At 36.9% G+C, this 13,032-nt stretch overlaps 1 protein-coding gene across 3 annotated transcripts in view; it reads right to left on the bottom strand.

Annotated features, from left to right (window-relative positions):
* Positions 1 to 13,032, bottom strand: part of CSMD3 (CUB and Sushi multiple domains 3) — an 872,847-nt gene that overhangs the window by 828,756 nt on the left and 31,059 nt on the right. The window lies entirely within an intron of this gene.

Consider the following 13,032-nt stretch of genomic DNA (forward strand, 5'->3'; position numbering starts at 1 on the left):
ACTAACAAAATTTGACATCAAACACAAATACAATAAAGAGTTAATTTTAAGAAGTAATCCATTTGATTTATTAACCTTTCTGTCCCCATATTCATAATTCATGGTTTTATCGAGGCTGTCAGTGACCAATTTGACTGCTTCATCTTTAAAAATTTGTATGAAGTATTAAAGAAAGTGTGTGATTATTTTTAAAAATTTCTATGTAGTCATTACAGATATTAAATTTCCTAGGAGTTAAGTAAATCTCCTTACTGAGCCTTACTTCATCATTATCATTCCCTGATCTTGGAGCTTTGCTAAATGAAATTTTATTTTATGTTATTTTATTCAAAACTACCTTTAATTATTAATATTTTCTGTTAACAAATTTCCTGTTCGATGAAGGAACTTTTTCCTACTTAAATTTCTACTCAGAGTTAGTGGTATCTGGATCCTAGAAGAGAAGTCAGCTTGGGTATCATTTCCTCCTGCCAACAATATTAATTGATTTTCTTCTTCCTAAGTTAAAATCAGTGAGGAGAGGAACTCCAAATGACAAGCAATGTCCACTCCACTAACCATGTCACAGTTAATTACATTAAGAATGCTATGTTTCCCTCTTCTAAGTAACTCTCTAAGGGATGACTTGGCAAACGGATTTAATTATGCTTTAAACGCACCTCAGAGTGCTCAGCCTTGGTATTAAGACAAGATTCCCATTGGGAATCATTTTTTAAAGTGATTACTATATGTGACACCATGGAGCTCTTAGATGACCCAGAGAGCCTTGCATTCTGTAAGAGAAATATGGTCACACAGGTACCATGAAGAAGTGTTCAGGAGCAATCTGAAAGTTTTCATAAAGCATTCTATCAGAGAACAACCGATCAGTTGCTAAGTTACCAGTACTGTCACACGTAGATTTGAGTTTAAATTACTCGTGATTATTTCACTTCCATTTAGTATGCAGGAGGTTAATGTATGTATATTCTACTTAATTAGCTCGGTTTCATCATCTGACATCTATAAACTTATTTAGTGAATAAATTCCCATGTACTTTTTCTTTTTTCCAAATAGACTGCAAGATCTTCAAATGCTAGGATGTTTTTGTATTTTCAAATATGTCCACATTTGTCATAGAATTGGAACAGTGCGGGCACACAGTAAATGCTTTAAATAAACGAAGTATGTGGCCCGCTGGCCATGAGGTTGACATGCTTGCAAGTGCGTTTCTGAGTAATTTTTTAATGAGCTGGTAGATTAGTACCAAATTAGAATATTGAAAGGAATATTCTTTCTTTAAAGGAACATCAGAGAAGCTATTTGGAACAGCAGCATAAATTTTCTAACACATATCATTGTCTAATTACATAGTCACCTTCTATCAAATTACACTAATACTATGAAATGTTATTTATTTCATTGCTTATTATCTATCTGTGTTGTGTATATGAGAGAGCTCTTGTCTTCTTTACTGTGTTACTCTAACCAAATAGTATAGTGCCTAGCCCATAAAAAAGGACCCAATAAATATTTATTGAAACAATAAATGAAAAAAAGGTGGATGTAAGATAATACCAATGTTAAATTTTGAGTTTTGTTTGTATTTCTTGTTTGCTCATTTGTTGCTTTCAGTTTTATATCCCACTTATGAGTGAAATCATATGGTTCTTAACTTTTTCTGTCTGACATTTTGCTTAGCAGGATATTCTCAAGATCCATACATGCTGTCACACCTTTCTGAGGAAAATAGATATAATTATAAATTGGAAAAACACTTTCCATTCTCACCAATATACAGAGATGTATATTAAGCAAGACACTGTGATTAGCTCTTTTTTAAAGCTAATACCTAATATTAAGGAAATTACAGAAAAATGTTCTTCATTCTCTGCTGTTATAAAATGAATATCAAAAGCCTTAAAACTGGCCATCTCATATGTCTCAATTATTTCTCATTAAGGATTTTTTGAAGCAAATAATCAGAAATGTGGCTAAAGAATTTATGTTTAAATTGTTCTTTGAAGTAATATTTAGATTTGCAAGAACAACCCAAAAGCCCAACAATAGAAACTGCATACAGTCAGAGAAATCGATATAGAAATAGATAGATATTATAGATATGCATACTGTAAAAATGTTACTGTCCTTATAGTGGGGTTGTCAAGGAAATTTATTCCTGATGAGAAATGCTTTGGGTACATTAGCAAACGAGACAGTGATGACAAAACTACATATAGAGTACATCACCAATTTTGTAGAAAAATGGACATGTGTGTGCTTGAATTGTAAAGAAATATTTAGAAAAATTTATGATGCTCTTAATATTCATTTCTATATATTTACTGTATTTCTAAAGAATGAGGTTACTGATGTGTTCTTTCCACTTACATAAAATTCATAAATTTTTCAAAATTAGTTCTATTTTCCAATAGGGCTGTCTACATATATGCTGTATACATGTGTGCATGCATTTGCCCTTCTTGGAATGTTCTTTCTAAGAACTCTTCATTTAGATAACAACTCATCAGTAACTTCTTATCTCTTTTTTCTTATACTTACATTTTGACATTTGCTTGGTGCCATAAAAAAGTAATGAAACTCCATTGCTAACATATCAACAAGCAAATAAAGAGTTTTCATATTCTTCAAAACTATGAGTGATAAAATAATAATAATAATATGAGTGGTATGTAATAACATTAGTTGAGGATCAGATTGTTTTCTTACTTTACAAATATTAATTTAAATATTTTATATGTTATATAGGTATGCATCACATAACAATGTTTCAATCAAAGACAGATCACATATTCAGTGGTGGTCCCATAAGATTACAACAGAGGTGACAAATTCCTATTGCCTAGTGACCTTGTAAGGTCATAAAGTCATAGCCCAACACAGGAGTGACATGCTTGTGGTGATGCTAAAGTAAACACACATTTTGCATTGCTACTCACATAAAAATATAGCACATACATTTATGTATATTACATAATACTTGGTAATGATAATAAATGAGTAGGTTACTGGTTTATGTATTTATTCTATTTTTTATCATTAATTTTGAGTATACTCTTTCTACTTATAAAAAATATTTGCTATAAAACAGTATATCGTGTTACACTGATAGCAGCCTCATACATCTTGTGTTTACTGTGTCTCTTGTGTTTGATTTAATCTCTTGCCGTTTTGTACAGCAACACGCTATACAGGCTTGTAGCCAAGGAGTAAAATGCTATGACACATAACCTAACTGTGTAGTAGGTTCTACTATCAGGTTTGTATGAGCGCACTCTATGCTGTTCGCACAATGATGAAACCACTTAGCAATGCATTCCTAAGAACGTATCCTAGTCATGAAGCAGACCATCACTGTAATAGTGAACTCACACATAATACTTCAGAAATACCATAAACTCAATACTTAGAATTTAAGTCTGAATGCAAATCCATAAAAATATACAAAGTTAATTTAGTTAAAAAGCTAATTTTTGAAAATTTCACCAGCATGAGTTACTCTAAAATGACTGAACAAAGCATTTTGATACAATGAAGAATTTAAGTTCAAGTTTCAAAGAAGTGATAAATGGTCTACTTAAACCACACCATTATAGTTAAAATATAAAGACAGGGTATTTTCAGTGACCTGTATACTTAAAGGCAAATGTACAAAACATAAATTGCCCAAAAAAATCAAGAGAGGCATGCCAAGTCTTTGACTCATGAAGTTAGATTTTAAAACTATAAGAAAGCTAGAGAAGTAGGGTGGAGTACCTAAGGAATAGTTGAAGAAAAGTAAATCTTGCCGAAACCAGTTTGGCTCAGTGGATAGAGCATCAGCCTGTGGACTGAAAGGTCCCAGGTTCGATTCCGGTCAAGGGCATGTACCTGGGTTGCGGGCACATCCCCAGTAGGAGATGTGCAGGAGGCAGCTGATCGATATTTCTAACTCTCTATCTCTCTCTCCCTTCCTCTCTGTAAAAAATCAATAAAATATAAATAAAAAAGAAATATATTATTTCATATAACATTGACTCTGCTTCACTAAGTTAAAAAATCAAGACTTTTATATATACTTACAATATATAGAATGGCAGATCACTTGAATTATTGATGAATTATTACATTAATGGCACTGTTTCTTTATTTTCCCTTACATTAATATTGTTTGCTAAGTAAATTTACAATTTCTCTACTAATGAGGCTAGGTTTATTTTCTTGCCCCTTGGTTCTTAATTTGGCAATATGATTTGCGTTGGCTAAGGGTATAGTAACATACTAGTATGTGATTCATGTAGAAACATGACAAAGCACTTGTACATTTTGACCTCGGCTCTTGTGTCTTAGCCATCACTGTGCCCAGATTTGGTTTGCTGGAATTTGAGGCAGGTAGAACCTCATTCCACTTATGTCAGCCATAATCAACCTATTTCCACTGATAGCCAAGCATCGCCTGATCATGTGATCAAATCCAGCTAAGAACAGTAGACAATTCCAATTAACTTTCAGACTTTTGAGCTAAGTATATGCTTTTGCTTTAAGTCAATGGTATTTGAAATGGTTAGTTGCACATTATTTTGGCAATAGATACTTTTACATGTATATGTGGCATTTACCAAATTTCAGAATGTTTGTTTATATAGGTCAAAAACTATAAATTAGTAGTTTCCTCACTAAGGACATTATAGCCATAATTAATTAAATGAACCCTTGTGTAATCTAGTTAATAAACATATATTCATCAGTTATGCAAAGAACTGTTATTAAATATGGGTATGTTCACTAAAAAATTCTAGATATTCTAGGACATCCCAGATTTATATTCAAACAATAAAGCCCCTGTAGCCATGAGAAAGTTAAGATATTAAAACTGAGATAGTAGCCAAGGGATGAAAACTCAACATTGGAAAAAAAAGAACATATTTACAGGAAAACATAACTAGGCATCAACAAAATTCCTGCTTAACTCTTCTGAAGGTAATGTCATGTTCAAGTTTAGTTAAAATTTACTGAAAAGGCTTTTAACTGAAAATGAAGAAAGCAGAGTAGCAGAGGAGCAAAAAGAGAAGAAGGAATAAAAGGGGGAGGAGGGAGAAAAATAAAGAGCAAGAAGTTGCTATGAGGAAGAGGACAATCACTGAGATAAAATTAAAAAAAAAAAAACCTTCAGAACTCTGTGCACCCTGTTTTCTCTAAATTTCGAGGAAAGAAAATTAAAAAAACTAAAAGTCCTTGGAAACATTCTCCAAAAGAGAAGATGCTCAACGTATATCTCATTGGCAAAATAATTGAGCAGGACACTATGTAGTTATCAAACGCAGGGTGATACACTCCCACGAAAATTAATACTTTTAGGAACTATGTTCCCTTGGCCAAAATTTTGATAGATAACCCCCCCCACACACACACACACACACACACACACTGCATGCACGCAAGCATGCACACCCATACACCAAAACAATACCAAAATAAACAAACAAGTAAAAAAAATGACATAAATAGAAAAGGGGTAGATTCACAACGGTAATGGATAAAAATGGAAATAAACCTGTCTCATTCTCATATGGTGAGTAATTCAGTAAGAGCAATTGACCTAGAAATCTTGCCAGTCTGCATAACATAATCCAGAAAATCATTTCTCAGAAAAGGAAAACAAAAAAAGTAGTTGGTATCTCCTTTGGCAAAACATTTGCACTTATATCTTCAAATTTGATCCTTTAGAAACCATTATTCTACTTTTACAAAAACATGGAAATTGACTTCAGGGAGGTTAAGAAATCAGACATAAAATATTACAGCAGAAAAACCATTTGCACCCATTTAGAAATTTTGTTTTGTTTTGTCCCTAAGTCTCCTAATCCAGAAATATATTAATTCATAGATTTTCCACTTCCAGTAGGAAAAAAGCAGAAATGTTTGATTGGGTCCTATATTGAGGTAAATAATAATAATTCATGAGGTGAAATAGAATCACTATATTATACAAGCTAGAAGCAAGATATCAGTTCTAAGTTTGAAAATGTGTTGTGTCTTTTTCTGTACCAACAGTACTTAGAAAAATTAAGTTCTCTAATTCGCAATTTTGTCAAGTAAAGATGGAAAAATAATAATAGAAAATATTTCACAGAAGCAATTTAGCACAGCACCCACATATTGCTGGAATTCAGATTTGTAGTTTGAGCTAGTTTTTACAAAACAGTAAATTTGAGTGTGCAATAACATGGAGAAGAAGACATATGCTTTGAAATCCACAGAACCTTACTTGTAATCAGACTCCAATATGAATTATTTGAGACTCTTAGCATGTGATATAACATTTCCACATTTTTGTTTCTTTTTTTTTTTTTTTTTTTTTTTTTTTGTTTTTACTGTGTGTTTTTTTTTTCTAAAGGGCTCTAATACATATTTTCAAAATTGGGGTAGGGGTTTAGGAAAAAATAAATTTAAAGTTTCTGGTCCAGTGTCTGACATGTAGGAGGCAACAGGAATGGTAGCCTTGGGTGGCATTTCAATGAATTATGCTTACTAATGTTTTGCATATAATATTTAGCAAACATAAAGAAGAAGGAATGTTGTTTGAGTGTTCCCTACTGCTTGCTCAGAGTTCTAGAAATATGTCCCTTGGGCTCTATGGAGGGATGTTTAGCATCATGGCATGCTGAAATTTGAGCAGGAAGAAACTCAATGAGCACTTATTTGAATGTATTTTATAGACGGAGAGTATGAGATTCATTATTTTGCTGGGTCATATAAATAACTGTGATAGGGCTTGGACAAGAATTGGGTTTTCTGATATTTGCTTCAGTGGGAAGGGGTCAGTTTCAGAAGTCCTTATCCAAGAAGCTGGAATATGTGGTACAACCAGAAAACTTGATAAATATGAATGGGTAAGCAAGAAGGGAAGACTTCCAGGGTGAGATAAGTGAAAAAAGCAGAGTATGTAGCTAAGTTTAGAAGGTGGGTTGCCCACTGTCTCTGAAAGGGAGTTTCCATCTGGACGAGTTGAAAGAGATCATGAAAATGTAGGTTCAGAGCCTTGTAGACTCATGAATGCCTGGATTATGTGGACACTGTTCTACAGTGATGGAGAAATCATGGGGGCAATGATAAAACTGGCCTTTGAGGTATCTTATACTGTTTGGTATCTAAGGGAATGGGTCAGTGAAAAGGAGAAGACAGCACTATTTTTTTCCTTAAGTGAGTTTGGAACTAAAAATCAGTAGACAGAAATGCAAGATATGGGATGATGCATATAGTACATAAAGAAGCATATAAAAGGCAACTGAGACCTTCAAGTAATCATAACTTTCAACTGAAATACACAAATTTTTTTTTAAAGACCCAATAAAGTGAAATGCTTTCAATAGCTTTTTAAAAATTTGGTTAGAGTTAGTAAAGCCAGATTAAAGGCAGGAATTTCCATTAAGCACAATGCAGACCATTAGAAAAGTTGGCATCTTTGCTTCAGGAAGATAGCTCTTCCTGGCTTTGAGTGTCATTTTATATCGTTATTTGAGAGACAAACAGTCTTACCTTAATTTTCTGAGTTGACAGCTTTCTTCATGACTAAGGACTATTAGTTCTTATCACCAAAGTTAACACATCATAATAAAATTAGCCATCACAGTAAGATGACATTAATTTACATTTGACACTCTTGGGGGATTGAGAGAATAGTCATGAAAGCAACTAGAATCCCTTGCCAAAATACAAATATTATGTTTCAATTTTAAATAAATTTAATACATACCTACATATAATTTCTAGATTTCTATTTTCTTTAAAACATGGGGTGCTGTAAGGCCAGGATTTAAGTACAGAAGTTGCTTAAAACTACTCAAAAGAATATCTGTGCCTTCTATGAATATTGCAAGTTAGATGGTGAATATACAATGTCCAAGAATTTAATAATCTAGTGAGGATATATATTAATATAAGATAAATCATCTGGCTTAATCTTATTTGCTGTTATAATCATTTTCCTCATTCTTTCTGATAGTGGTGCTTGAAGGAAAATTGATAGTATTCTTCAAAGCCAGAGGTTTTTCTTCTTAACTCGAAAAAAGATACGATTACTTTTAAATAAATGCATCCATTACTGATATTAAGATATAAGTAGCTAAATATAGAGAGGAACTCTGAGATTTTAGTACAGAGTAAAACATTTTATTTAACTAGTAAATAATATGTTATAAAAACAACAACAATATGCCCTAGTAAAGCATATCTCTAAAGCAGCTGGTTCATTTTTTATAGCCTCCATTTTTTTTTTTTTTAGGAAACATGTTTTCGTTTTGAACATTAAGTTATAAACCAGGAGCCCTCTTGATATCAAGACAGAACAGAATAACTATACAAGCATTAAATACAACTGTACCCTCTGAATATAAAGACCAATTTTTCAGCCCTTACTCAGGCAAAACTATCTTTAGAATCAGTGGGAGTTCTCAGGAATGAATTCGATTTAATAAACCCGCAGCTGTGTCCATTTTAGTATTGCTTTTTCACTACAATTCATCACATTTTTAGAAAATTTTAACTAATGAAAAACTGTTTGTATTACAAACATGATGAATAATTAAACAGCCAGAGACTAATTTTGACAGCTCTATTTCTGAAAGTCTTCTTGAAAAGATAGCATCACTAGAGTAACATAGAACACTCATGTAAAAGAAAAGCCAAGGATTTTTAATGCAGAATCTAAAATTTTAAATTATATTTACTTTTGGTTTCTATGGTACCTTCTATGGATGTATTTTTGGATCTGACTAAAAAGTCTGAAAAAAAAATTATTTCAAATGCATAAAGAATCTGAAAGGCATTAGAAGCGAATAGGCAGACAGGGTAAGGGTGGGGAAGAAGGAAGTGCAAAGGTGACCACTTGAGCTAGCCAAAACCATAGAAATATTGGTCTTGCAGAAAACAGGATATCACAGGATAAGAATTTTTATCTTGCAAGTGCAGAATGTTGCAAGAGAAGAGGACGAAGGAGGGAGAGCACTGGGTGGATTTGAAAATTGCTGCTGGGCACACTATGAAAAGCTTGATTCTTCTGGTCTGTGATTTCATTCTTTGATTTTGTGCGACTTGATCCCAGGAAGAACCTCAGCTCACTGTTCGGGTATCAGCTTTGGGGCCTTATATAGGATATACCCTCTATTCTTGATGTCAAACGGTGAGCAAATGGACCCAATTGCTTCTACTTTCACTATCCTTCTACTTTTGGAGGCAGTCCTGGATGCCTGTCAGCCCCCTAAAAGCTTTGCTTGACTGCCAGACCTAATGGGCAACTCTTTTTACAATCTTTTCTCAAAGCGTAATCTCCAGTCCATGGGTCATCTTTTTGTGGGCATGCGTCTACCAATTAAATGCCAGTAGGGCCGCCCCTGTGAGAAGACTCCCATGCTAGGATAAATTGGTTGTCAGATGGGGTTAGAAAGCAGTAGGCTTCTTACCGGTTGAAAGACAAAGTCTGATCACCGAAAGACACACTGAAAAAACACACAGAGCTGAACCCTTGCCTGTTTCCGTGTTAGAATTTCTACTGCCAGAGCTCTGCTCAAACTTTCTTGCCTTTTTCCTCCTCTTGCCCGAGGTTGGGGGTAGAGGGATTCCTCGTTCCTCAGGTCCCAGTCTTGGCTGGTTGAGCTGCTGTTCTTGATGTCCCCAAACACATAGGAACCCAACTATGTGAGAGAGGAGGACTCCCATCACTCCTCATTGCCTCCTCGGACCTAACCCTCAGGAGCCCTATTTCTTTAGGCAACTAGTTATGGAATTGTGGGGACCTCAGTGGGTTTGGGTCTTCACTAGAATTCTAGGAAAACCTCAAAGGGAATGTTTCTCTTCAGGAGGTACTGCTTGTCCCTGTACATGCACCTCCCCATCTGTCAGAAAGCATTTGAGATGAGCTGGGGTGGAAGGTTAGGACTTCTCCCCTTTGTGAGAGTAGTGGATGGATTTGAGGGCTGGGAAGAAAAGGGACAACCGGGATTAGAGGAGGCCCTCCAACATTAATTACAGATGGTCCCTCCGAGTTCCCTGGGACATCCTATCATAAACACCTATTGCACCAAGGAAAATACCTTATAAGTGTCCTTAGGTCCCTTGTCCTAGTAAAGGTGGGGTTTCATCCCTTTTACATCAGTCCATCCTTAATCATAAACACAGGAGTCAAGCAGAGGGATTAGGGTCTTTTGAAGGAAGATTTGGGCACCAGAGTAGAGCTCAAGCTCTCTACTCCCTTCCTTGGGCACCGGGAAGTTGCCACCCCCCACCCCCACCCTTGAAAACTCTCTGTTACCAGGCCCTTCTTTTTCAACTCCTTTGGGAGTCTCAGTGATGCTTCGGAAACATTGGGATCATCTTAGACATTTCCAAGCAGGAACAGGATTACAATAAGCTTCCCCACATCAGGAGGAAGGGCGCCTGGCTACAGGTCTGGGCACCCCAGGCCTTGCCTGTAAGCGTGACTAGACTGGCAGACCCTCATCTGCAGGCGTGCACAATGAGGCACTTATTCACTTTTAGGGGAATGAGCTAAAAATGTTTTCTTCACATCCCTTTGTCTAGGTGGGGGATGCCCCAAAGAGAGAAGAAAGGATGCTGGGCATCCTTTCCTGTGTTTTCTTCCAGATGGGAAGGGCTCCATCCACACCCCGTGCAGACAGCCCCTGGGGCTGCATTCTTAAACACTGAGATGCATTTGACCCACAGGCTTAATAAAGAAGTGCCTGATCTTTTTTGCACCCAGGACCCAGTATCAGCTAGTGGATGGGGAGAGCTAGCGCTCAGATGGGAGCCTTAATTATACCACCATTTTACAGTTAGATCCTTTTTGTAGAAGAGAAAGGAAATGGTCAGAAATTCCCTATGTTCACGCTTCTTTGCCATAAGAGAAAACCCAGAATTATGCAAGGATTCTGGCAGTGGTTACCAAAAATCCTTCATGGTAACCCCACCATCAGCCTCCCCGTATGAGCCCTCCTGCCCGTCATATCTGGGCTCCTGGAGAAAACCTCTCCTCTGGCAACGAGACCCACACCTAAACCAGACTTGGTCTCAGCCTGACCCAGGGGTATATATGGCTTAGTTCCGTGGTTGGCAAACTGCGGCTCACGAGCCACATGCGGCTCTTTGGCCCCTTGAGTGTGGCTCTTCCTAAGCCTTAGGAGTACCCTAATTAAGTTAATAACAATGTACCTACCCATATAGTTTAAGTTTAAAAAATTTGGCCCTCAAAAGAAATTTCAGTCGTTGTACTGTTGATATTTGGCTCTGTTGACTAATGAGTTTGCCGACCTCTGCCTTAGTTGAATGGGCAGGTGGAGAGTTTTGCCCCCTCCCCCGCCCCAGCCCCAAAAGGTCCCCTTTTCACTCCAGGAAGTTTCCTAGAGTACTCTTAATTTGTCTTAAATCCGGGCTCTAATTGGAATCCTGAAATTGAGATGTGGAAGATAAAACATTGTAGAGGGCCTCCAATGTAGTAAAACAAAGGCCGTTAATTACCCTAAGCTGGCCACCATTAATCAAGGCGCTGATGAAAACCCCTCAGCCTTTTTAGAGATACTCAGGGAGGCACTGGTTAAGTACACCAATATGACCCCAGACACAGTAGAGGGATGACTGATTTTAATGGACAAATTTATCACCCAGTCGAATCCAGACATTAGGAGAAAGTTACAGAAATTGGCTATTGGTCCCAAGAGTACCTTAGAGAACCTCCTGAAAGTTGCCACCTCTGTATTTTATACTAGAGACCAGGAGGAGGAAGAGAGGAAAAACAAGCGAGACCAAGCCAAGGCTATGAAAATGGAGAAGGTCATAGTAGCCACACTCCAGGAAGCTAATAGGGTCTCAAATCAGGAAAGAAGCCATTGTTCTCCTAGGGATATTCCTTATCATCTTTGACTCGGGCTTGACACTGCTGGTGGTCATCAGGGTAGAACTATTTCTTTGCATGGTGCCAAGATAAGTAAAATATTCTTGCTTGTAGCCCTTTTCCTTATCCCTTACACAGCAGGGGGCTGGGGAGAAAATACTTTAGTAAATTTCTCGGCTATACTAGCTCCCCAAATCCCTGACTGTTGGGTGTGTTCTGAGCAGCATACCTCAGGGTCAGAGGTTAATGATTAGGTGTTCATCTCTCCCATATCCCTCTTGGAGTCACATAATCTCACCCTCACATGAGCGCCTTTGAGCATCTCCGATTCGCTGATTATCATTCCTGGAGCTCATGAAAACATAGCCTTCACTAGCTCCACAGAATATTACTCTTATATGACAAATATAGATCCCAATTGTAAGCAAACCTGAGACCCCAACTACCTTGTTGAATCATATTTAATACATTCGGTCTCTCAGAGGAACCTTTCCTGTACTTCCTCTCAGCAGGCTGTTTGCTATAATAGCATCAGGAGCCTTCCTTACCTTTTACAATGCAACAATTCTCCACTCAGGGTTACTAGTGAGACCAGAAATTGTACTATTATTAAAAGCATTAATTACAACTATGATAAACAAAAGCCATACACCAGCAGTTTATGAGACACCCTCCTAAGACCTATAATTTCCAGCACATGCTCCTCTGAAGCACTCTCCCCCCACATTAAACCTTCAGGATTTGAACAGATCGATGTCACTATAGATCCCCATTCCACTATCCCTTCTACTCCTGGTCCCCTGTGCCTCCCAGGAGAATATCTATTTGCAAGGGGCAATAAATCAGAATCATGGGGACTCCATTGCCTGGACTGGAAAAGGTGTGCTGGATTTTGACCAGAGGACAGCTCATGTTAAATGAAGCCACCAGCGAAATCCTCAATAATTCCATTATTCAACAACATTTCTTTTCCAAGTCACAGACACAGACAAGAGCCTATCACACCGATCGCTTTAGAAGTCATGGCTAATTTTGGCTATTTTAGGATTAAGGTGGGAATCACTAATCTAACCAGAACAGTTTCTCAAGTCTCTGAGGACACGGGCCAAAACTTCAGGGATCTTCAGAAGTCTGGAGACTCTCTAGCCCACATGGTCCTTAGATG

This window comes from Myotis myotis, unplaced genomic scaffold, assembly GCF_014108235.1.
Source record: "Myotis myotis isolate mMyoMyo1 unplaced genomic scaffold, mMyoMyo1.p scaffold_m19_p_16, whole genome shotgun sequence".
NCBI lineage: Eukaryota > Metazoa > Chordata > Mammalia > Chiroptera > Vespertilionidae > Myotis > Myotis myotis.